The sequence below is a fragment of the Narcine bancroftii genome, chromosome 13, assembly GCF_036971445.1.
Source record: "Narcine bancroftii isolate sNarBan1 chromosome 13, sNarBan1.hap1, whole genome shotgun sequence".
Classification (NCBI taxonomy): domain Eukaryota; kingdom Metazoa; phylum Chordata; class Chondrichthyes; order Torpediniformes; family Narcinidae; genus Narcine; species Narcine bancroftii.
In genome coordinates, this window is record NC_091481.1 from 19,564,132 (window position 1) to 19,589,608 (window position 25,477).

The 25,477-nt window shown below is 39.4% G+C and overlaps 1 long non-coding RNA gene across 2 annotated transcripts in view; it reads right to left on the reverse strand.

Moving 5' to 3' along the window:
- Positions 1 to 1,938: 1,938 nt before the first annotated feature.
- The window catches only part of LOC138748353 (uncharacterized), a 101,149-nt gene continuing 77,610 nt past the window's right edge, over positions 1,939 to 25,477 (reverse strand). For both annotated transcript variants that reach the window (XR_011347965.1, XR_011347964.1), the window contains exons 3-4: positions 3,006 to 3,093; positions 1,939 to 2,005 (exon numbers count right to left, since the gene is read on the reverse strand). This is a non-coding gene — a long non-coding RNA (uncharacterized lncRNA). The remainder of the gene's footprint in view (positions 2,006 to 3,005; positions 3,094 to 25,477) is intronic.

Here is a 25,477-nt window from a genome sequence, read left to right on the forward strand (position 1 = left end):
CAGAAACAAGGCTTTTGATTATTTGGGGGTGTGTGGGGAAAAAACTGCTGAAAAGCTGAAAAAAAAAGTTTAAATGTCTTTGTGTAGATGAAGGTGCTTCTGTTGGTTCTCGCTGAGGTTTTTTTAAAAAGGAGGATTTCTCCCTGAGGCATGAGGAAGCCACTTGAACAGTGTTAATATCAGTGTTTCTGAGAACATTCTTGGAGGCTCCTGAGCCATGTTGAGCAGCTCAACTCTACTGTTGGATGGGTCCAGCAAGTGAAGCAATGCACGATGGATTGGATGCACTGTCCTTGGTGGTGCAGTATTTGTAGAGGAATCACAATTATTTGGATATGCTTTGTTTTCCTGAAAAAAAAACTTCCTCTGCAATCCTCAAAATTGCCGTCTTTCATCGGATTCCTTAGAGATTTGGAAAATTCCATCACCTGCAGCATCCTAGAATGCAATTGGTTCATGGGGCAAGGTCACAATGTGGCTGCAGAACTCCTCCCCTCCTTCCACAAAAGATGTCTTGTAAGATCTGGAAGGAGATTGACTTTGCACACTTGGGTTGAAAGGAGTAGGAACTGATGCACATGGAAGGCAGTGGCTAGCAGCGCTGTTTACCAGCCTTTACTATACAGCGCCAATTCCAAGTGTGGCCTCGTTAAAAAATAGGGATCACTTAATGATACACAGAGGAACACTTCCATTGCAATGACAGAGGTTCCTGTAATACGTCACGCTGAGCACACCCTACCCTGGAAGGAGCAATGCTTGTGCAGCATTTAGATAAACATAGCTGTTCGGAGTAATTGCCATCACAGACCTCGCTCAATTTCGCTTGAAGGCAGTAGTTGTGTCCACTGACCCCTTCTGAACCAGTGATAATGGTTCAATAATGTTGTTGAAACTTTCTCCAACTAACCTTTCCATATATAAACCCCAGAACTAATTAATTTATCTTGAATTATGGACCACTCTGTGTGTATGTTGGAGATCAAATCAGCTACCTACACACAGTCTGTAGTGGGCCCTTCCAAGGATCATTCTCTCTTCAATGTACATCTCAGCGATCTCCCTCCCACGCAGTTATGGCCCTTTACATATGCTAAATAACTGCAAAACATTAATGAATATGCAATATTCTCTGAAAATACACTAGAAAATAGATATCTTCATCAAATGGTGGCAAGATGGTCCATTCAGCCTTTGACATGATCAACAATAAAGACAGAGGGACATCATGTTTTGTGCTACAGCTGATTGCTCATCCAAGGTCTATCACTCTTGATTAGAATCTCATTATTAGCAACATTTTCCAATCACTGGAGCTACACTGGAGATGAGTCTACCTTGTACAGAAACCAACATGTACCCCTGGGTCAGAGATGAGAAGATGGGCCATGGTCTAATTAGCAAGGGTATTAGAGATGTAAGAACAATCTCATGAAAATTGGGTATTGGGCAGGTGATTAGGTGAGCCTAATGCTTGGGCTGACTGGAATGGTAAAGAATGCTCGGGCTGACTGGCCTCCTTCTGTTGTTTGCAAGGAATGCTATTGATACCACCTTGTGATATGACACACATTAGGTCAGGTACTTCACCTTATCAATAACTGTCTCTAACTCATTCAATACTTGTTCAGGCTGTATTAAAACTACTTGCATCTATCCAATTCTATATTATTTGCTGTTGCTCAGATGCATTTCTTGGCCTTTATTTGGGGTTGGCCTTTCCATTATCATTAAAAACCCCTAGTATCCTGCATGTGTGGGGATTGGTAGCTGGATTAGCAAGTTCTCCGGTTGCTTGAGACTCACTCTTACAATGCCTAGCTAATACTCCTGCATTAAGAATAAACAGTTTAGAAGATTAAAAAAAAAATGATACTTAGACTGAACAAACTCCATTTGCATAAATATGTAATCCTTAAAGAATTTTACTTTATTTTCAGTGAATTTCTTTGAACATACTTAACCATCACTGCATCTGCAGTTTCCTCCCCCTCTTTGGAGCCACCTGAAAAATGAAAAATAACATTATAGATAATTACCCCCCCTCCCCACATGCTTACATATAAGGCTTCTGAACTGGGGAAACTCTTAGTAAGCAGGGATAAGGAGATACTTTAATAGAGTCACCCCCAACTGCGAGTGGCATCAACCAGCTCTTCAGCCTGGGCGACACCATTTTATACAAACACCACTTTATTCAAACAGGTGCTAAAAGCAAAATTCAATCAAGGCCCTCTGCTAGCTGCATGTTCAGTCTCCTCTTCACCAAAGATTTTTGTGTTATTTCAGAGAACATTTACATTTACAATTTTAAACTTTAAAAATTTTTAATTTATTCTTATTTATTTAAAATTTGTGTTTATCTATTCATTTATTTTCCTCTGGTGTTTTTTTTTTGTGCCAGTTGCTTGAATTCTGGATGACAGAGGTTTTACTGTACATTCTATAGAGTAGTTCATGAATGGGCTTTCACAACAAATTATAAATGATTCAACCAAAGAATGATTCATGAAAAATTGGTTTGATCTGCTTCAGTGATTAATATTTTAAGTTCTTTGTGCTGAAAGAAAGTAATTAGTGCACTGGAACAGTCAGTTCCTGGAAAGTGAATAATCTGCATACTGGAACACTCTCATCACTTATCATGAAGTTACAATAAGTAAAACTTTTCTATTGCAGAAGTATAGACTTTGAATTGAAATGGAGCTTTTTTTCCTAAATATTCAACTGTTGTTACCATCACTGCAAATGCTTAAAAAATCTTATGCAGAAAAGAACTGAGGTACTTTATGTACTTACACTCGTCAAATTAATGATCTTTCCCACTTTAATAAAGAAGTTAATTGATTATATTTTTTTCCAGATGGATTAGATGTTACTTTGAACAAATCTGGATGTCCTTTTCAATTTTGGTCATGTGATAGAATTAGGAGATTGTGGACATTATCTCAAAGATGGAAGCCATCTGTGGATCTCCTTTCCCAACTTAGTTTTGTTCCCCTTACCTATCAAACCAAACCTTCCTTCTGAGCTTCTCCAGGTGTAGCCATAGAGCTCCATGGTTCCCTTTATCTCTCTCCTTTTGTCCTTCTCCTAATACACATTAGAACAAAATCCAGTTCATACTCTCACAAAATCAAAATACTGCAGACACTTGAAATATGAAACAAAAACAGAAAATACTCAGTCCAGAAACAAGACTTTATATATTAGATTGGTGCCTTTTCAGTGAAAGTTCTGATACCCACTTTTTTTTATAAAGAGATTGATAATTTCTTGATTAATCAGACCATCAAAGTTATGGGGAGAAGGTTGGGCAGTGGGGGTCTATGGGGGGGGGGGAATAGATCAGCTATGATAAACTGGTGTGGCAGACTAGATCTGGTGAATAGGCTGAGGTCTACCTCAGGCTGCATTCAGACTAAAGGTTTATCTGCTTACGTTATATTCTGACTGAATTATCTAACATTGCAGATAATTCTCTTTCCTCAGGGTCATTCCTTCTTCCTGTAAAAACCACAATCATTACTTCACAAATAAAACTCTTAATAAAGTCCTAGCCTATAGCTGGACCCACTGCTTTTCAGACATCCAGATTTAGAAATGTAGTAATTTCCATCACTAAACATTGGGAAGACTGAACCTTGACTGTTAATGTTGTAACCTCATGATCAATTATATTCCCATCACGAGCTATCATTTCAAGCCACATAAGAATGTTTGCAAAGTTGGTCTCCATATCAGCCCATCTCTTTTAACTAAGTTTTCATTCATATCTCCTGATTAACCTTTGTTTGGCTCAAAGTTCATTTATTTGACAATGGTTCTCTTGAAATTATATTATCTGCACTCTTGATGTATTTGAAGGAGACATTTAGATATGTTTATAATGAATTAGTTCATCCTTAGAAGGCAAACAAATAGTCATGGTGAAAAAATATTTGTTCAATGTCATTGAATGGAAAATGGACATCAAAATGAAAAAAAATCTGAAAATTTCTGTTATGAATGGTCACATTATTTGTTATCTTTCATATTATACATATATTATTCCTTTGAACTATTCCACCTCTAATGCCCCAGACATTTAATATGTGTAAAAATGGGGATGTGATCAAGTTGAACGTATTCAACCTTTGGTGGGTTTCTTTTCTACATTTCCTTGCAACATCGAAGAGGTAATTTCGCCCCATGAAATCTCTTGTCAGCTCACAGAGGAATTTCATTTGCTCACTAATTTTACTTTTAACCTATTGTCCACACATTCACCACATTCATCAATTATCCTCTGATTCTACCACTAATCTATACACTGGGGACAATATACCGTGGCTAACCTGCATATTTTTAACGAAGTGGGAGGGAAGCAGTCTACCTGGGGAAACGCGTGCAGTCACAGGAGAATATGCAAACTCCAATAGGACAGAGTTTGTGTTTAAACCTGGGTCTCTGGAGCCTTGAAGCAGTAGCTTCACTGAGTCTGAAGATTTTTGATCTTTCTTTATCAGGTAACAACCTGGATGCAGCCTAGGTTATTTCTAGAAAGCTAACACCATAATGGGAGAGATATGTGTAAACTAACATAATTTCTTCTTTTGTGGATGTATAACTCCATAATGATGTAAATACCATTTTTATTAGACCATACCTTACCTAGGCGAGTCTGTTGTCTCTCTCGTTGTCGATCCTTGCATCTGATGAAATGGTGCAGCCGAGATAGGTAAACTGGTTGACCGTTTTGAGTTTTGTGTGCCCGATGGAGATGTGGGGGGGCTGGTAGTCATGGTGGGGAGCTGGCTGATGGAGGACCTCAGTTTTCTTCAGGCTGACTTCCAGGCCAAACATTTTGGCAGTTTCCGCAAAACAGGACGTCAAGCGCTGAAGAGCTGGCTCTGAATGGGCAACTAAAGCGGCATCGTCTGCAAAGAGTAGTTCACGGACAAGTTTCTCTTGTGTCTTGGTGTGAGCTTGCAGGCGCCTCAGATTGAAGAGACTGCCATCCGTGCGGTACCGGATGTAAACAACGTCTTCATTGTTGAGGTCTTTCATGGCTTGGTTCAGCATCATGCTGAAGAAGATTGAAAAGAGGGTTGGTGTGAGAACACAGCCTTGCTTCACGCCATTGTTAATGGAGAAGGGTTCAGAGAGCTCATTGTTGTATCTGACCCGACCTTGTTGGTTTTTGTGCAGTTGGATAACCATGTTGAGGAACTTTGGGGGGCATCCGATGCGCTCTAGTATTTGCCAAAGCCCTTTCCTGCTCACGGTGTCGAAGGCTTTGGTGAGGTCAACAAAGGTGATGTAGAGTCCTTTGTTTTGTTCTCTGCACTTTTCTTGGAGCTGTCTGAGGGCAAAGACCATGTCAGTAGTTCCTCTGTTTGCGCGAAAGCCGCACTGTGATTCTGGGAGAATATTCTCGGCGACACTAGGTATTATTCTATTTAGGAGAATCCTAGCGAAGGCAAATAGCGCCTTTGGAAGACTACACAAAAGAGTCTGGAAAAACAACCAACTGAAAAACCTCACAAAGATAAGCGTATACAGAGCCGTTGTCATATCCACACTCCTGTTCGGCTCCGAATCATGGGTCCTCTACCGGCATTACCTACGGCTCCTAGAACGCTTCCACCAGCGTTGTCTCCGCTCCATCCTCAACATTCATTGGATCGCTTTCATCCCTAACGTCGAAGTACTCGAGATGGCAGAGGTCGACAGCATCGAGTCCACGCTGCTGAAGATCCAACTGCGCTGGGTGGGTCACGTCTCCAGAATGGAGGACCATCGCCTTCCCAAGATCGTGTTATATGGCGAGCTCTCCAATGGCCACCGTGACAGAGGTGCACCAAAGAAAAGGTACAAGGACTGCCTAAAGAAATCTCTTGGTGCCTGCCACATTGACCACTGCCAGTGGGCTGATATCGCCTCAAACCATGCATCTTGGCGCCTCACAGTTCGGCGGGCAGCAACCTCCTTTGAAGAAGACCGCAGAGCCCACCTCACTGACAAAAGGCAAAGGAGGAAAAACCCAACACCCAACCCCAACCATCCAATTTTCCCCTGCAACCGCTTCAACCGTGTCTGCCTGTCCCGCATCGGACTTGTCAGCCACAAACGAGCCTGCAGCTGACGTGGACATTTACCCCCTCCATAAATCTTCGTCCGCGAAGCCAAGCCAAAGAAGATACTCTGTGTGTAGAGGTTTGCTTGACATATCGACCTTATCTAGGACTGTAATTACATGTGCTTCAGTGGAGTTTGGAGAAAAAAGGCATTTCCCAGCGCAGTAAAATGAGAGATGGTTGGGTAATTAGAACTTCATCTCCACTTTCAGAAATAGATATAAATGTGGAACTCGAGGAAAAAGCAAAATCTAGAAATATTCATTGTTCAACTTCACAAAGTAGGTCAGTTTAAACTAAGTGTAAAAATAGAATGATGCAGATTTGGTTGATGAAAGTGACACTGACCTCTGACAGAAACTGCAAAAAAAATTAATGATCTTAAGATTTCTATCAACCCACTGGCTGTTTTCATTTTCAATAATAAAAGATCAGAAAAAAAGCAATGTGTATCAGTTAGCTGAAGTCCTTCCTTCACAAAGTATATTGTTGTTTGGTACATTCAGACAACTGCAACTTTTTTTTTACAATGAGGGTTTGAAATTAAAACAAAAAGGAATCCATGTTTAATTATGTCAAAATGTAACTTCACATTTACAGTGCTGTCCAACATAATAATAATAACGCGTCCAATAGTTCAATGATCAGCTCAATTTGGCTTTCATAGTTTAACTGCCTGATGAATTTTCCTTCCACGGTACATCATTGTCTCTTGGCTTCTCTTTTGACATGGTCCCTACACAGTGCACAATTTACTTTGAATCTGTTTTCTTACAGAATGAAAGAAGGATACCATTTCATCCATCCAATCCATACCAACTACATACATGAGCACTTCAGATCAAACAACTTTATATGTTGAGACCTGTTCTTCAAACACTTGTGTATGCCGATGACCATGAACCTCACTGTTATCTCTCAATCGGACCATCAGATCAGCTGTAAATTGGCTGAGGTTTCTTCACCTTTAAATATTCTCAAGGCTGAAACCGTGCTGTCAATTCTTGATGAAACCTCAGATATTATTTGCTATCATACTTAATCGACCTGCTTCCTCAGGCTGGCTCAGATTTCATCTGCCTTCAGTACTCTGGAAGACCATGTATGCCACAACATAGTCTTTTTGATCATGCCTGGCTTAACCTTTAAGTGTTTATTAAGCTGAAGTACTGAGATTAATTGTGACGTTAATTTCATACGACATCAGAAGTAATTGAAAAAAGCCTACTGTTGTCACTCACTTTTTGGGCCTCCGTCTGCATTAAATATTTTGGAATGTGACACAGGTTATGAAGAGAATTGAGTTATGTGCAGTGGAATTTAAGCTGGAGCAGAGCTGGTGGAGTTCCAAAATGACTATTGACATTGTGGCTGCATGGGTGTTTTGTCACCTGTTGCTGTTTGCGTGCTCTCTTCACTTTCTGTAGAGGGGGTTACATTTTTACTGAGTGTCCTACAACATATTAGGATGAATAGCCTATTGTGGCTGCTAGTTTGCAGTGTGTGGAAGTGTGGCTTTCATAAATGATATGTCTGTGTGACAGTGCAATAATCATGCGGCATGGGATCCATGGAATCTTGGCTGCGTAGATTAAAAACTTGCAGGTTCAGCGTATAGTAGTGGAAGGAAAGTATTCTGCCTGGAGGTCTGTGACTAGTAGAGTACCGTAAGGATCTGTTCTGGGACCCCTGCGCTTTGTGATTTTTTTCTAAATGACTTGGATGAAGAGGCGGAAGGACGGGTCAGTAAGTTGCAGATAATATGAAGGTTGCAAGAGTTGTGGACATGGCTGAAGATTGTCAAAGGTTACAAGAATTAGACAGAATGCAAAGTAGGGAGGAGAAGTGATAGATGGCGTTCAATGTGGATAAGTGTGAGGAATGACAAACCAGAATTTTGGAAAGACAAACCAGAAGGCTGAGTACAGGGTTAATAGATGGTTACTTAAGCAAATGGATGAACAGAGAGTTCTTGGGGTTCAAATCTATGCATCCTTCAAGGTCACGGCACAGGTTGATAGGATAGTTTAGAAGGCCTATGGGATACTGGGTTTCATTAATAGGGGAATTGAGTTCAAGAGTAGAGAGATCATGTTGCAACTCTACAAATCCCTTGTGAGATCACACTTAGAGTATTGTATTCATTTCTGCTCACCTCATTATAGGAAGGAAGCAGAAGCTATTGGAAAGGGTGCAGTGATTTACCAGGATGTTACCTGGATTGGAAAAAATTGTCTTATGAGGGCAAAGTTAGCTGAGCTGGAATTGTTCTCTTTGGGTTGTGGGTGTCTGGAATGTCTTGCCAGGGGTGGGTGAAACATTAGGGCCATTTAAGAAATTCTTAGGCAGGCACATGGATAGATGAAAAATAGATCTTCAAGGGAAGATTTAGTACTATTTAAAAAAAAAATGTGTTGGCACAACAGGGGCTGTAGTGTTCTATGTTTTATCACTCATGAAAGTAAATTCTAAATTGATAAAGATTGATAATAAGGTATTGTACAAATTGCTGTGCAGTGGAGCTGTTAAAGGTATAGGTTTGAGGATACCTTCCCAATGGTTACTGAACATGCCATGGGCCAAAATTCATGTCCTTGGAGTTAGATTCCTTGTATTGCCCCCCCAACTGACCTGTCTTGCTATTTTTGCTTAAAACTTCTAAACTCCTCTGGAGTTTTCAGGCCTTCCACATTTGCAAAAAGTCTTCAGAGCTGTGCTCAAAATTCTGAGTGCTTGCCTTTCCTGTGGTTAGCCGTGGTTTCTGGAGACTGTTCTGTCCAGAGAATCAATTTCCACTGCCATGTCTGAACAGACAGCACTTTGCCTTTTAAGAGAAGCATACAGTCTTCAGCCAGCATTTGTTGGCTTGAAAATTTTCATACCACATTTAAAATCAGGCATCACTGTAATGCACTAAAATATGCATAAGTAATGCACTTGGCAAATCTCATAAACTCATAATGATCCCAATACATAATTCCATTGCCATCCAATTTAGCCCCCTCCGCCTCTTTAAATAGAATTGAGTCATATCCAATTTAGTAGGAGTGTTCGGAGAATTCAGACCCATTCTCTAACAAGTAAAATATCTAATTAGGTGCCTAAAGTACCTTGTTTCTACAGTTTACATGACAGGCTATATTTCTCCTTTTGGTATGCTTGCCCTCTGAAGTCTGCTGCCATTGCACTTCTACTCACGAGTGTAACCTTGCATTATTTTTGCGGGTCAATTTTGTGACATAAAAAGACATTTTGGATCACAGCCCAGCTGGAAATGACTGAAATCCTTTCCTGTTAGCAAAGGTATAACCTCAGCTGGGACATGAATGATGATGTGGGTGTCGTGAATTGCATCTGTGAAACTCCAGCCATTTAGCATTAGCATTTCCACATTGATATACTAGGTCTACTTGAATGAATCATATCATCAAGTAGAATTATTGTATCACTGCAGTGAACTGGAATTCACTGTCCATGTATTGTTCAGATGGCAGGCTCCTCACCTGGCTCCACCCTCAATATAAATCCTGGTTTACCTGCCTTACCTCAGATTGTGTCTACTGGCCGTTGATTGTAAGCGATTTAAAGGCATGTTTGTACTCCTCATTTGACTCTGAGTGCATTCATTCACTTTGCAATCATACAGCAGAGACATCAACCTTGTATGATGTCTGTATGTTAATCCCTTTTGCTGGGACTGTATCTCTCGATTTCCCCTTCTATTCAAGTGCCTGATGGAATGCCTTTTAGAAATCGTCATTGTATCTGCTTCCACCACTTTCTTTGATGCCTCCCCACCCTCTGTGTGAAAAATTGGCCACAATGCTCTCCTTTAAAGATCTAGAAGCACCCTGCTCTGATGGAGTCGGGGGGGGGGGGGGGGGGGGGAGGAAAGAGGAGAGAGAAAAGATTCTGACTATTTATCCTAAACACTTCCTTCATAACTTTATAAACCTTTACAAGATCACTCGAGGTAATATTTAAGGCTGTTTTTAAAAAAACCTTGCAAGCAGATCAAGCCCAATACTTGAATATCTAATAAATAATATCCCAATGCAAAGTTCTATATTTAACCCAACTTACAGCATTGACAGAACCTTGTCTCTCATCTTTGACACCTTCACCTTAGTCATTGATTATTGATTGAAGCTTTGTCAAAAGCTTTCTGAAATATAAGTAATTGCTGTGGCACTTTCCCTGTCTACCAATTCGTCAGATTGATAACAATGTCAACTAGAAAATAATAGTGATAAGGGCATAATCCAAATATTGCTTTGGCAAGGCAAACGCCGGTGGACTACAAAGGCGCCAATGCCTTATGCAGAGATTTATTTTTTGTATATACATCTGGAGCTTCATTACTACCAGGTCATTTTTTTAAATTTTTTTTTTATTTTTCACACTATGAACCATATTGACCAAAATACACATAAACCTTTCCCTCTTGAATATACACAGTGGCATTTTTTCCCCCTCTCCCTCCTTCTCACCCCCCTCTCCACCCACTCAATGTTCAACCTATAAGATACATTAAACCCATTAAATAATGTCATCACACAATGAAAATAAACAAGAAAATTGTGTCATCTACTTTTACACACTGGGTCAGTTCATTTTGCCTTCTTCTCCTTCTGTCATTTTAGGGGGTGGAGGTCCGCAGTAGGACTTCTCTGTTGAGTTTCATGTACGGTTCCCAAATTTGTTCAAATACTGTGATGTTATTTCTTAAATTATATGTTTTTTCCAATGGAATATATTTATTCATTTCTATGTACCATTGCTGTATTCTCAGGCTATCATCTGATTTCCAGGTCCTTTTCATATAAACAAGATTTCTCTAACATGCTATGATTGACCAAAGGTTTCACCAAACTATTTCTCAGGCTTTATAAATTCATGCAGTATTGGATCTGCCCCAGCTCAAATGTTTTTTACTCACCAATTCACGCCTGATGGCCATCAAAAAAAAATTACCATTCAATTATTTATCAAGTCTCTTCTCTTTGGCTTGGCTTCGCGGACGAAGATTTATGGAGGGGGTAAAAAGTCCACGTCAGCTGCAGGCTCATTTGTGGCTGACAAGTCCGATGCGGGACAGGCAGACACGATTGCAGCGGTTGCAGGGGAAAATTGGTTGGTTGGGGTTGGGTGTTGGGTTTTTCCTCCTTTGCCTTTTGTCAGTGAGGTGGGCTCTGTGGTCTTCTTCAAAGGAGGTTGCTGCCCGCCAAACTGTGAGGCGCCAAGATGCACGGTTTGAGGCGTTATCAGCCCACTGGCGGTGGTCAATGTGGCAGGCACCAAGAGATTTCTTTAGGCAGTCCTTGTACCTTTTCTTTGGTGCACCTCTGTCACGGTGGCCAGTGGAGAGCTCGCCATATAACACGATCTTGGGAAGGCGATGGTCCTCCATTCTGGAGACGTGACCCATCCAGCGCAGCTGGATCTTCAGCAGCGTGGACTCGATGCTGTCAACTTATCAAGTACTTCTTTGATATTTACCATTAATTCCTTTTACATCACAATTTCAGTTCATGTATTCAGTTCGCGTAACTTTCCATATATTCAATCAATAATTTATTGATCTATTTTCACATTCTTATCTCCTAAAGTTTATGTTCACCACTTCCGAAGTTTCCAGAATCTATTTTGAATTTAATGAAGATTCCAAATAATTCTGGTATTGTTTGAGGAAAACTGAATCACTTTCATTGGTTGATAAATCAATGTTCAGAGCAGAAGGCTTCAAAACTCATTTCATTCTTCTCTGGAAGGCAGTTCGAAACATTTCAGTTTTAATGTGCGGAACATGAGAGGAAACTAAGGAAAACTTTTGCATGATAAATGGTTTACTATACATAGTCCACCTAACATTGAAACATATTTGAATCATACAAAAGGGATGTCACAAGGATTGTGATTTACTTCAGGTCAAGGAGGATATAAAGTGGCTCCTTTGAATGGATTTATATTCAGGATATTGGGGTTAGATGTATAGAACATGTATCTCTTTCTTAAAAAGGAAACCAAAAAGGCATTCATCGGCTCTAATGACATTTCATATAAAGTATTATCTGGTTAATCTTTCACTTGGTTTTGTTCCATGGGTATCACATAGTCCAATGCTTTGAAATAATTGCTGCAGCTCAATTTATTTTAGCTCTGTTGTTAAATGGCTGATTCACATGACATGTATTTTGGACATTATTCCTTTTACATAATAGTACACATAATTCCATGATCACATGTTGAACAAATCCCATAGTTGAACTTTATCTGCTGTAAGTTCTTAATATTGGACTCTAAGACTTGTAAACAGTCATTAGCTTAAAAATTATCAACAACCCATTAACCCTAATTTTGCATTCAACTCTGTGTAAAATTCTAAGCTCTCCCATTCATAATATGGGCTTCAATTAGCCTGGAGTGTGTTTGAATATGTAGTTCCAGTGATGAGTTTCAGAAAGCTGAAAAGCTGGAACAAAAATAAATTTTTTTTTCTAGTGCTTCTATTGTGTGATAAAATGAGACCCAGTGGTAGTTAGGTAGAACATAGAACCTACTGCTAGACACCATTCACCTTGTGTTATGGTTAATCTACTGAATAGCAGACTTGTGTACCGAGGGCATGTTGAAATGCAATTAAATTCAAGTAATTAGGTACATATGGAATGAAACTACTATCATACCAATCTATCTAGTACACTGATGTGATTAGGACATTAATATTCCTCAAGGAAAGAAACCTGCTGAATTACCAAGTCTGTGACCCCAGACATACAACAGTGTGGTGGATTCTAAAGTGGGGACTGGCAAGCCATATGTTCAATTACATTTAAAGATGGACAATAAATGCTGTTCCAGCCAATGACAAACATCCTGAATGAATACATTTTAAAGAATCCAGTTAGATATTAAAATGAAACAGACGAATGAGAGAAAACATTAATGGTTATGCTAAATAAGGGAACAATAAATCACTGTAATACCTTCTTGCAGGATAAAGGTAGGATTCTTATGAAAAGTGAATGAAGATAAAAATTAGAATAATTAAATTTGCTAAAGAAATAAATCAATTGATACATGCTGACAAATGTACTGAAAAAGATATAGGATTCATTTTCTGGACTATTTGGAAGTGCTTCCCAGCAAGATGCTTACAAGCATTAAATCAGTAGTATGTGAGAAGGCATATTTTAGCCCGAGGTGAAATGTTTCCAAATTCCAAGTCATTGCATGTGACATACCATTTCAATGTCGTCTCCAGGTGACTTGGTGCAAATTTGCACGTCATTACAGCCTGTTCTGCTTGATCCTACAGGAGAGGTTTATTCCCATTATTAGCATCTTTATTGAAATTAAATAACTTTTTTTTAAAGAAAATTGAGTAGGGTTCAATAAGAACTTTTTTTTTTCCCAAAGGATAAATCTTGAGGAATTAAAGTCTTATAAAGTTCTTCAATTCAGTCACAGAACTGACACGGTGGGTTAAAATCAATAATTTCAATTTTTATGTTTGCTTTCTAAACAACTGATTGAGAAAAATATTAAAGCTGATGTTATCCACTATCTTTATTCAGAAGAAAAACTAGATATTATTTTGAATGTATTATTGATATTTTAATAGTGGTTTTCAAACTGCCCCTTAATTTTCACATTCCACCTTGAGCAATCGCTACGCCGTAAGTACACTGTGATTAGTGAGGGATTATTTAAGGTGGTATGTGATTAGTAAGGGATTATTTAAGGTGGTATGTGATTAGTAAGGGATTATTTAAGGTGGTATGTGATTAGTAAGGGATTATTTATGGTGGTATGTGATTAGTAAGGGATTATTTAAGGTGGTATGTGATTAGTAAGGGATTACTTAAAGTGGTATGCGAGTTGAGAACCACTGCTCTAGATCCAATTGTTACTGAAATATTTTGCTTGAGAAAAATTGTCATTGGCCCAGTTCCTTTGGAGTTATGAAACTGTGCACATAATGAGTCAATGTGGTACGATTAAAACAGTGGTTTTCAAACTTTTTCTTTCCACTCACATACCACCTTAAGCAATCCTTTACTAATCAGAGAGACATAAGGATTGCTTAAGGTGGAATGTGAGTTTGGGGGGCAGTTAGAAAACCACTGTTTTAATGTAATAGCTATTCTGCTTACATGTTCTAAGGTTTCTTTGGCTTTGTAAGTTGTGTGTTGTCTAAGTAGTTACAAAATGCAGCATGAGCTAAGTTAAATAGCCGCTAAGTGATGGATGATTAAACTGCATCTTGGCAGCTTGCCAGATTAAGGCTAACTACTAACTATAATCATTGCAAGGTCTAGCCAGCATTAACCATGTTCCTCACTAGGGGCAATTATCATGAGTGGGAAAACCTCACTAAATTAAAGACCTTCTGTAAATGGACCTGTGAAGCAGTTAAGCGCGGGCATCAAAATGGAGGTGTTGGTGAGTGAGGAGGAAAGAAAGAGAGAGGACCTCAAGTTACATTCTCAAAGACATTGGGAAAAGATAACCCTGATGGTCACTGCCTGAACTCGGGCTCCAAGGAAACAGATGGTCAAGGATTTCAGACCAATGATCTTTAGTGAATGCATCATCAGACACACTATCCAATGAAGTGCATCGCTAGTCCCAGAATCTTTGAAATTTATCTAGCACACATCACGCAGTTACCACCAGTCTATCTCTATTAGTCTGCCAAGCATTCATACGCTGTGATAGACAATAATACGCCACGGCAACCTTCAGCTGCAACTCACAGCTTGAGCACGCAGACTGCACACTGTGCACTGACATACTTCCCTTCCTTCCTGCAGGGCAAGGTCACACAATTAAAGATCACGGTGACTTGAAGGCATTTTTCAATGCACTAAAACAAAGTTTATTTCTGCTTTTTCCTCATTTCTTCCTCGTCTTCCTTTTCTGCTTCCAACTCACTCTCCTCCTCATTTGCTCATTTTATACCTGATGCAAGTACTTGGTCCTGCTAATGTTGACGTTATCCAGCATGCAGCAAGCACAGCAGCACGATTCTTGACGTCAGCTCCCCTGACAAATAGCCTTATGAGTTTGATGCCTCACAATGAGCATGCTAACATTTTTTACAATGAAGGCATGCTTCCCACATGTGTGTGGACTCTATAATGGCATTTGTCTTGTTACCAATGGGTAACATCTGTTGCTCCTTTGTCAACTTCTCATTTGGCCCAGTGGTTCAAATGCAATTGATATAACAGGCAGTGGGGATAATAGGAATAAGACTGCTGGCTAGATGTTAGGCATTGGTCAGCATATTTCACTCTTGATGGTCACAGAGAAGTTGAATGTTTAGGGAGACAAGTTCCTTTCCATTCTGGCATTTAACTTAAAAACAAGGTTCATTTTCCATTTCTGCCAAAGCCAACATTTATTGCCCATTCCCCTGAAGAAAGTGGTGAACAGTTTTGAACACGTGCAGTCCTTCTGATTTTAAAAGGAGTCACCTCAGGGAAATTTTGCTGGTCATCTTTAGAGAAGGGCAGATTAAAAAAAAAATGTTCCCTGCTAAAAACCAGCTGGAAGCTCTTAATCTATTGAATACATTGGACACATGCCAACAAACTGGGAGTTCTTGCCAACTCTCAAATGTTTCCTTTCCTCTCATATGCCCATATTGTATTGCCCTCTGATGCTAAAGTTTAAGGTGAATAACTATTTTGTCCCAGAGATTCTTCTTATAGAAGAACCAGACTGAGCCCTATTTCACCTGCCAAGATTCCCACCTTCATAAGACCAAAATTAGTCAAAAGTAAAAATTTGTGAAAGTAGATTGGCTGCCTGGTAGATATCCTGAACATGTTAAGCTAGATTTAAAGGACTGAGAATGGATCTGAAACTTTCTCAATGTTTACTTCCCAAACACCTCAAAATTCTCACAGTCCTGGAGTGACCTTGGTAATGTTTGAACAACAGACAGAAGTAATCAGAGAATATAGCAATGGTAATGATGACAGACATTCAAACTCTTGCATATACAAGGGACCACATGCAAAAAGCTTCCTCAGTGGGACTACTATTAAAGTACAGGCAGACCAGACTCAATTAGACAATTTGATATGACAAGAAAGAGCAAACGAATTGAAACATTACCTTCTATCTCCTATTTCTCTCTCCTGGAGTTCCTCACTCTGTCCTTCATCACTCTATCCTGGCTTCTCTCTCACTGTCCCTTATCTGTCGATGTATCTTTCTCACTATTCCTGGTCTCTCTTTCTCTCCTGGGTCTTCCTATCACTCAGTACTTTCTCTCCCAGGTATTTTTATATCTCTCCCTCTCAATCCTGAGTCTTTCTCCCAGGTTTCTGCCACGCACACCCAAGTCTCACCAATTTTGACTCAATTCTGAGACTCTATCTCTCTATCCCATGCTCCTATCTATCCTACACCTCTCTCTATCCAGTGCCTTTCTTCCCACCACCCACCCCACCCCCCCCCTTCATATCATGTTTCTCTCTTTTTCCCGGGTCTTCACTCTTTAAACTCACAGGTACAACTTTGACTCCAGCCAAAGTATCCTCTTCTCTGACAACTGCAGAGAAATAATAAATATAATTTCTTCTTGAGGGCTCATTTTGAATGGAATACTGTTATTGGTTTGATCCATCCTGTAAGTGGCGAGCACAGCTGAATTGATGGAGGCGGACAAAATGTGGTATATGGAGCCTCCGCGGCCGAGACCTTACCGTACGGCCCCACCCAGAAGGTGTCAGTATGGCAAGATTTAGCAGGATTGCGGAGTCCTCGCTCGCGCATGTTGGAGAACAGGGGCAGTAGAGGGTCTCCGCCAATCATTCCCTCAACTTGGAGTCTGGTCTCGCCACCGTTCCTGATTCACTACTGCTTGTGTGCCAAATGGAAGGTTGGGGAGCAGACTTAAATTCTAAAATTTGTTGGGAGAGGAATGTTCTCTCAAATCTACAATCATATCTCCCTCATTCATGGAGAAGTTCACCCTTTTTTTTAAACAGAGGTTCCGGAGCAGTGCTCCAGTGAGCTTTGGCAGCACTGAAACCTTGAGAATTTCAGCAAATTTGATTCTGTTAATAACTGTATATGTCATCTTTTATAACAGTATTTCCATCTAAAATCTACTAATAAAATATGCTAATAAAATGTAAATCTTTACTGGGTAATTTGCTTTTAAAATATTGTGACAGCATCACTTCACTGGCCAGTGGGATGGTTGGTAAAGGACTTTTTGGGGTAGTATACCTGGGGTAGGGTTATGCAGCAAGTATAGTTCAAAACCTACATTTTAAGTGGAAATTTTGGGGTTGCCATTTATTCATCAACATATACTTCACAATCAACCTGCTACATTATATTTTCACAATTATGTATTTCAGTCATTTAAATTTTTAATTCTTACAACTTGTTTGTCACCTCCAAATGAGACAGGAATGTCATGAGACATGGTTATAGATAACCAAGCAACATTTTCTAATACCTAGTAATGATTTATCATTTGCATTAACTTAACTAATAGTCTAGTTAATCAAGAGAAACCTATGCTTGGATGTTATATCTTCTGGATATAATAGCATTTTCAGTTGGCAAAGAAATAAGCATCTGTCTTAGAATATTAAGAAAATGATCTCACACATTTCTGTAAACCCCAATTGAGTAAACGTAACAATACTGAATTCAGCATAATCTCTTCATTACTTTGCAATAGTGAGTCACATAGCACATTTTTGGGCTCACTGCAGTCTTGCACTTCTTTATTTATGATTCCATAATATTGTCACTCGTGAACAAAAAGAATTTATTAAGAATAAAGTAAACGAATCTATTTTACTCAATGCCAAGTAACATCCCCCAAGCCAGTTTTAATAACATTAATTGAGTATATTTACAGTTGATTTGGATGGATTTTTGGACTTCAGGGGAATGAGGATCAGATGGAAAATGTAGTGGTAGGCAATAACCAAATCACCAATGATCTTATTGAATGACAGACGAGGCTTGGGACCATGGTTGCTCCTTTATAATGTTACATAACTTGAACATTTTTCATACTCTCAAGGTGCTTCCAAGGGTAGATACCTCCTACAGTTTCATTGCAGCAAACTCACCATATAATATGCTAAGTGCACCATTTGGTTATGATATGAAGTTTGTCTTTTTTGCTTGTAGTAACTGAAGGATATTATAAGTTACAAGCTTTTATATCCATTGCAAAATGTATAGTATGCAATCTGACAACAATATATGTAAACATTGGTGTTTAAATCCCTATTTAGATGTCAGAAGCTTGCAGACTAAACTCTGGAATAAGAGAAACAATTGATTTTTTTTTTCAGGAATTCTTTGTAGTGCAACTAAGAACTTATCAAGAAAATTTTGCTCTAATTACTTTTTTCTGCAGTTACTGATCCAAAAGTGTAAGCACCACCAATTATTATGTAACAAGTTGTGATAGGGGTGGAATATTTTCACAATTAACAGCAGGTCAAAATCAAGTCAAGCAGGTTTTTCGTTTTATTATTGTGATGTTTATAGGAAAATCAACAATTGCACATGCTTGTAACCTTCAACGAAATGTAATAAGCTGCCATAATTTATGTATGAATTTAAACAGCATTATTGCCTGTCTGTTGGAATAATACTGTCTTAGATTTTATGGGTATTTTCCATTGCACCGACCAAGCCAATGTCTGTCAGCACCTCCAAACTTTCAACAGTGAATTCATATTTTAGGCTACGTCCTGATGAGTTTTGCTGTGTACACCTATCTCTGAATTTCTCGACACTGCCATCATTTCAATCATGATGGAACTTTGAAATTAATCCTTGACAGTGCAAGAGTGTCAAAGGAAACCTTCTCCTCTCTGTTCTGCTGCTGTCTGAACTCCGAATCTGGAATGACAGATTCTATAGCACATATAAAAAGGACAATCTTTCTTTTGGTAACTCATGGTGGAAAGTGATTAAATACTAACTTAATACAATAATGAAATTGGTACAGTAATCAGAAGTATCTCTTGGACTGAGACATTAAAAAAACAAGAAGAATTCCTAATTCTGAAAAGAAGTGTTTAATGTTTGGCTTGGCAGCTGAAGGCAAACTCTCATACCCCACCAGTCAATGCAAAATTATTGTCCCTATTCTTTTTAAATGGGAATCCATATCAATCGGCAATTCGCATGCATTTCTTCTCACATTTTGTGCTGGCGATTAAACTGCTCCACATTGGAATTTAGATTGGATGATCATGTTTGACAATGCCTGCAATGTTTATTTATGTTTTATTCTTATTTTCATTTAGACATACAGCACGGTAACAGGCCATTTCAACCCATGAGTCTGTGGTGCCCAATTTATCCCAATTAACCTACACCCCTGGTACGTTTATGAACGGTGGGAGGAAATTGGAGAAAACCCACGCAGACACGGGGAGAAGATAACTTTTTACAGATGGTGCTGGATTGCAAATGCTGGCACTGTAAAGGCATTGCGCTCACTTCTACGCCAATCATTCAGACCCGCTATGCTAACTGTACCGTCCCACTACACTAGCTGTGCCGCCCACAATAGCTCCCAAGGTCTTTAATTCCCCATTCTACTGCCACTCCGGCCTCTGTCTTTGGCCCTCCTGTCCTGAGCCCAGCATAAACCTGCTGAAAAACATCTAATCTTCTGTGACGTAGACCTTGGGGCTCAACTTGGGTAGTGGAAATCAGTGAGTTTGGCAACTTCTATACCCTGAAATCCGGCAAGTGTCTGTGGGGATACTTTCTAATCAGTTGGATGTTTCCAGCTTTTCCTGTTTTTGTTTCAAATTTCTACCAAATGCAGTTCTGATTCACTTTTTTCATTAACTCCACAGATGCTCTCTGACCTGTAGAACCTTCCCAGCATTCTCCTTTATTTCATCCTTCCGGCAATGGGCTACAGGGAGCAGTTCTTCTACCCGTACTAATCAGATGTCTTTCCTCAATACCTTTTCCCATTGTGTTGTAGACTGCATTGGTGTTGCAGTTCTACAGAACACAAACATGTGAACCCTCAACAATAAACTCAATCAGGGACCTCATTTAAGGACTCTTTGTTTTTGCACTTCATTGATTTTTTTTCTCCCTCTCTGTGTTGCACAGTCAGTTTGTTTACATTTCTTTATTGATTTACATTTGTTACATTAAGTAACTATTCATAAATGGTAATTCTGGCTTACCTGCAGGTAATAGGATATTAGGTTGTATGTGAAGTCATATGTGATGAAATCTGAAATCTTTATGGCCAATTTTCATCCTTCTCCATATTTATTAATATCTCTAAATCCATCTTGGGGATAGGGTAGCTACCACTATTTATTTTCAGCCCATAAGCTTATACACTTCTCTCTCAACTTCACCTCCTCCCTTTGTTCCTGTAAGGATTCTGTACCATTTTCTATCTGCTTTGATGACATGACTTTCCACATGTCCCTCTCAGATGTTTGTTTCTCTCTCTGCTATGATTGACAGGGCACTCAACAGCCTCTATTTCCTCCACTCCTGCTTCTCACCCACTCTCCTCTAAGCCAGAGCAAATCGAAGGTTTCCCCTTCTCCTTGACTTCCTTTTCACTTGCCCCCCCACATTCAACAGATCATCCAACATAATTTCTACCATTAGACACATCTTCTTTTCTGTTTTCAGCATTTCAAAGGGACTGTTTCCTTTGATGTTTCCTGGTCTGATTCACACCCCCTACTCACAGCTCATTGCCATTCAAACACCTATCCTTTTACAAGTTTCCATGCTCCATCCAGGGTCTTCCAGGTGAAGTCACCATTTGTTGTTTTTTCTTTCAATTTAGTGTCTTGCACTCGGTACTCATAATGTGTTCTCTTCCACACTGGAGAAACCAAATACAGATTTGATTTACTCTTCTGCGGAAACCTCTATTCCGTCCATGAACCTGACCCTGAATTTGTAGCCTTCTGCTGCTTTCATTCTCTGACCCACTCCCACTTTGATCTTCTTTTCCACATTGGTCCAACAATGCCCGAAATAAGCAGAAAGGACAACACCTTCTTCTGTCTGGATGTCTTATCACCTTTGGGACTTAATGCTGAATTTAACAATTTGTGTTAACCCCATTTATTCTCTAACCATGTATTTAACTGATCCTCTCGTCTCTCGGTTTTGTTTTGCTTTTCTGTCGACAACTCCCAGATTTTAAAGTAATTGTTACCTTGACAACTTCTGCATGTGGCTTATCAGAGAGTGTCATTCTGTTCTCTCTCCCTTTTTACTACTGCAGATTCCTTCAGGTCCCTTTCATTCAAATTCGGCCCAGCTCAAAGCCTATAAATTTGAGCTGATCAACACACCTCCTTGGTGCTTGTAATAGTATAGATTCTATCACCAATTAGTGTAGGATGACTGTGATTGGCTGAGCCACACCTACTAGCAGGTCTTAAAGGATTGCTCCAAACCAGACCAGGTCATTCTGGACTGGTCGACCAACTTATGATAGGCTCCAGTCTTTTAGTTAATAAAAGCCTTGGTTTGGATCAACGTCTTTAGTTCTTTCGACGCGCATTACAGTGTTTCAAACAGGGTGAGCATATCCTGAATGAAGCTCTGATCAATTCCCCCCTCCTCCAACCACCCCTGCACCCCAAACTTTCACAAATGCACTTTTTCCCCACAACTTGAAACTCCCTCTTTCCCACCACTGATTCTGCAATGGCCAATTTAGTGGGAGAAAGTCCGCGGGGCAGTATACTTACCGTGGTTTACAGTGCCCGCGATGGGGTTGGAATCCAATGCTCTCTACAAGGAGTTTGTCTATTCTTCCCTGGGTTTCCTCCCAGGGCTCCAGTTTGCTCCCACCATCCCCCCCCCAAAAAAAAACATGGGGTTTGTGGCTAAATGGTGTGTTTCGACAGCATAGGCTTGTGGGCTGGAAGGGTCCATTATCGTGCTGGATCTAAAAATATATTAAAAATTTTAAATGTTGGTATGCGCATTTTCTGTATTTTGGCGCAGTCTTTCATATTTGAAGCCTCTCATTTTTCCTACCAGCTTCATGCCTTCTTATTACTCGAGTTTTTAAAGGATAATCACATTTTTAGGTAGATAGAATTTCAATATGGAGGTGAGAGACAATTTAAATATATACACATTACAATGATGATCATTGATTATAGCTTTGTCATAATACTTGCAGGATCTCTTTCATCCAAGCAGGCCATTAAATAAGCCCAGACGTTGTTGTCAATGGATTTTTTCTTGGCTCTTGAAGATCATTGCAAACTATGCAGCCTGTGAAGGTGCTCTGAACCACTTTTACTGAGATAAGTATTTCCACATTAAATTACAGAACTCTAAAGTTCTGACCAAAGATTATCCTGTTCATGAGCCATCTCATTTGTCTATTTTAGTTAATGATAATCCATGTGAAAGTAGCAGCACAGAATCCTAAAAATGGTAAAGAAAGATCTTGGTTTAAATCTTCAGGTAGAAACAATAAAATATTCTGATATCACCCGAAGGTTAAAATATATATATATTTTTTTACTTTTTAAATCTTTTTTTAAAATATTTTGTAACCACCCTCTCCAGGTAATCCTCCACATAGCCAGACACCCGCGGCCTGTGGCACTGGGCGAGCATCATCCACCGTTAAAATATTTTCTATCATTCTTCTTTTCTCATGTTCAATGACTTATTGTATATTTTGAATAATTTTAACTATCAATAATATTAAATAGTGTATTTTATATCTGAATGAAAAGGGTATGTCACCATTGCATCCAGTAAGAAAAGCAATGAAGCATGTTTGAACATTTTGTAAAATGTTAACGCAACTTCACACTCTTTTACCTGTACTAATTTTAACAAAAAAAAACCAGCAGAAACAGAGGTTTCTGCAGGCTTAACGTCATTAATTGCATGATTAGCAGTTTAACAAGTGGGCCCAATAATATCATTGCAAGTGTGTTCTGGCATTCTCTTCAACATTGCGTCAGTTATGATATACAGAGGTCCAAAGAATGCATATAAAACAAATCCATCCCAATCTGCCTGAGGACTAAAAAATGTCTTAAAATTGTATCTAAAATAACATAATCAGAGCACTAAAAGCAAACAAAACCACTTTACATTCTTTAACACACAATGAGGCAACAAAATTTTATTTCCTTTCTTAAGTATTCACTTTATCTACTCCATCAAATATGTATTGTCCAATAAACCTTGACATGCAAGAATATGGAATTGCACAGGATTTGGATTATCTCGAAATATTCCACAAATAGCTGTCGGAGCCAAAAGCAACATGTTTTTTAATAGATGACATTTTATACGTGGTGTTACATTGTGGAACAGTGTATGCTTTGTCACTTTAAAACCAGGGGCCGGCCTTATGACAGGAACTGAATGCCATAATCAGAAACTCAAGCCCTTTGACTATTTAGCATCACGTGCAGCTTTCAAGATAATTATTTTCTGTCACAAATGCTGACAGAAATTATAACTTTCTTCACTGTTAATGTTATTTAGAAGAAAGAGAGTGACTGACAAACCAAAGCTTGCAAATCATGTGATGTTCTTTTTTAGAATTGTAATAATACATTCTAAAAACCTATTTCTATTTGGAGCTGCTTAGATTTTCATGCACTTACCCAACACAAAAATTAGTAACACTTAGTATCAGTTGGTAACTTAAAGTTCCTGACCAGCCAAAAATGCAGCACCTGCCCTTTCACTCTTCCCCTTCAAACAAACAGGTGAAGCAATGATTTTCTTGCATTATCCTGTCTACTGCATTCGCCATACACAATGTGATTTCTTCTACAATAGAGGAAACAAACACTGATCGGGGTGATTACTTTGTGGAGCACCTGTATTCAGTTTGCAGGATCAAACCTGAGCTTCCTGTGGCTGTCCACATTAATTTTGAAACACTCTGCCATTCTGGCCTTTCTGACTATGACCACAAGACCCAATGATAGCATGAGGAACAACTCATTTTCTGTCCAGTCATGTTAACAACTTTCTACTAGTCATTCTCAACAAAGGCCATATGGCTCTCTTGATACCATAGCACATAAAAGAGGGGAGGGGAGCACGAATTAAAGTCATTAAAAAATAGTTTTTACGAGGTCAGCAGGAAAGAAAAACCAACAAAAAATGATGCTTCATGGGGAAGGGGGCCCATAAACTTTGAGCAGAGTACTAAGGGGGTTAACAGCCAATAAATGATTGAGAATACATGGGGTGGCACAACTTTGAGGGCCGAAGGGCCTGTACTGTGCTGTAGTGTTCTATGTTCTTAAAATTTAAAATATGCCAAGCAAGGTAATAGAGGAAGGAAAAACTAGATCAAAGCCACTAAGATTGGAGGTGTTGTGGACAGCAGAGAAGGTTTTCAAAGCACACAGACAGGTGTGAGGTGCTGCATTTGGAAGGACAAATCAAGAAAGGGCATGCACGGTAAACAGTCGGGCATTGAGGAGTGCGGTAGGAGAAAGGGATCTGGGAATACAGATACATAATTTCCTGAAAGTGGCATCACAGGTGGTTAGGGTTGTAAAAAGAGCTTTTGGCATATCGAGCTTCATAAATCAAAATATTGACTGTAGGAGTTGGAATGTTATGGTAAAGTTGCATAAGACATTGTTGAGGCCAAATTTGGAGTACTGAGTGCAGTTTTGGTAACCTAACTACAGAAAAGATATCAATAAGATGGAAAGAGTGCAGAGAAGATTTATTAGGATCTAGTCTGGACTTCAGGAACTGAGTTACAGGGAAAGGTTAAAGAGGTTAGGACTTTAATCCCTGGACCATAGAAGAATAAGGGGAGATTTGATAGAGGTATTTAAAATTATGAGGGGAAATAGACAGAGTAAATGTACATAGGTTTTTTCCACGCAGGGGAGGTGAGGTACAAATCAGAGGACATGGGTTAAGGGTGAAAGGGGAAAAGTTTAGGGGTAGTGTGCACTTCACACAGAGAGTGGTGGGAGTATGAAATGAGCTGCCCACTGAGGTGGTGAATACGGGTTCAATTTTAAGAAGAATTTGGACAGGTACATGGATGAGAGAGGTATGGAGGGCCATGGGCTGGGTGCAGGTCAGTGGGACTAGTAAAAAAAAAATGGTTCAACACAAACCAGAAGGGCCGAAGGGGCCTGATTCTGTGCTGTAGTGTTCTATGGCTGTTCTAGACTGAGTATTGAATTCTCCATATTAAAGTAACTCACACAATCTGTCTGTGGAATTTTGTCAATTTCTGATGGAAGTCAACAATCTGTGCTACTGGTTTCATTACACTCTCTCTCTCTCTGTTAGGTATGCCACACAGCCCAGCCATTAGCAACACATAA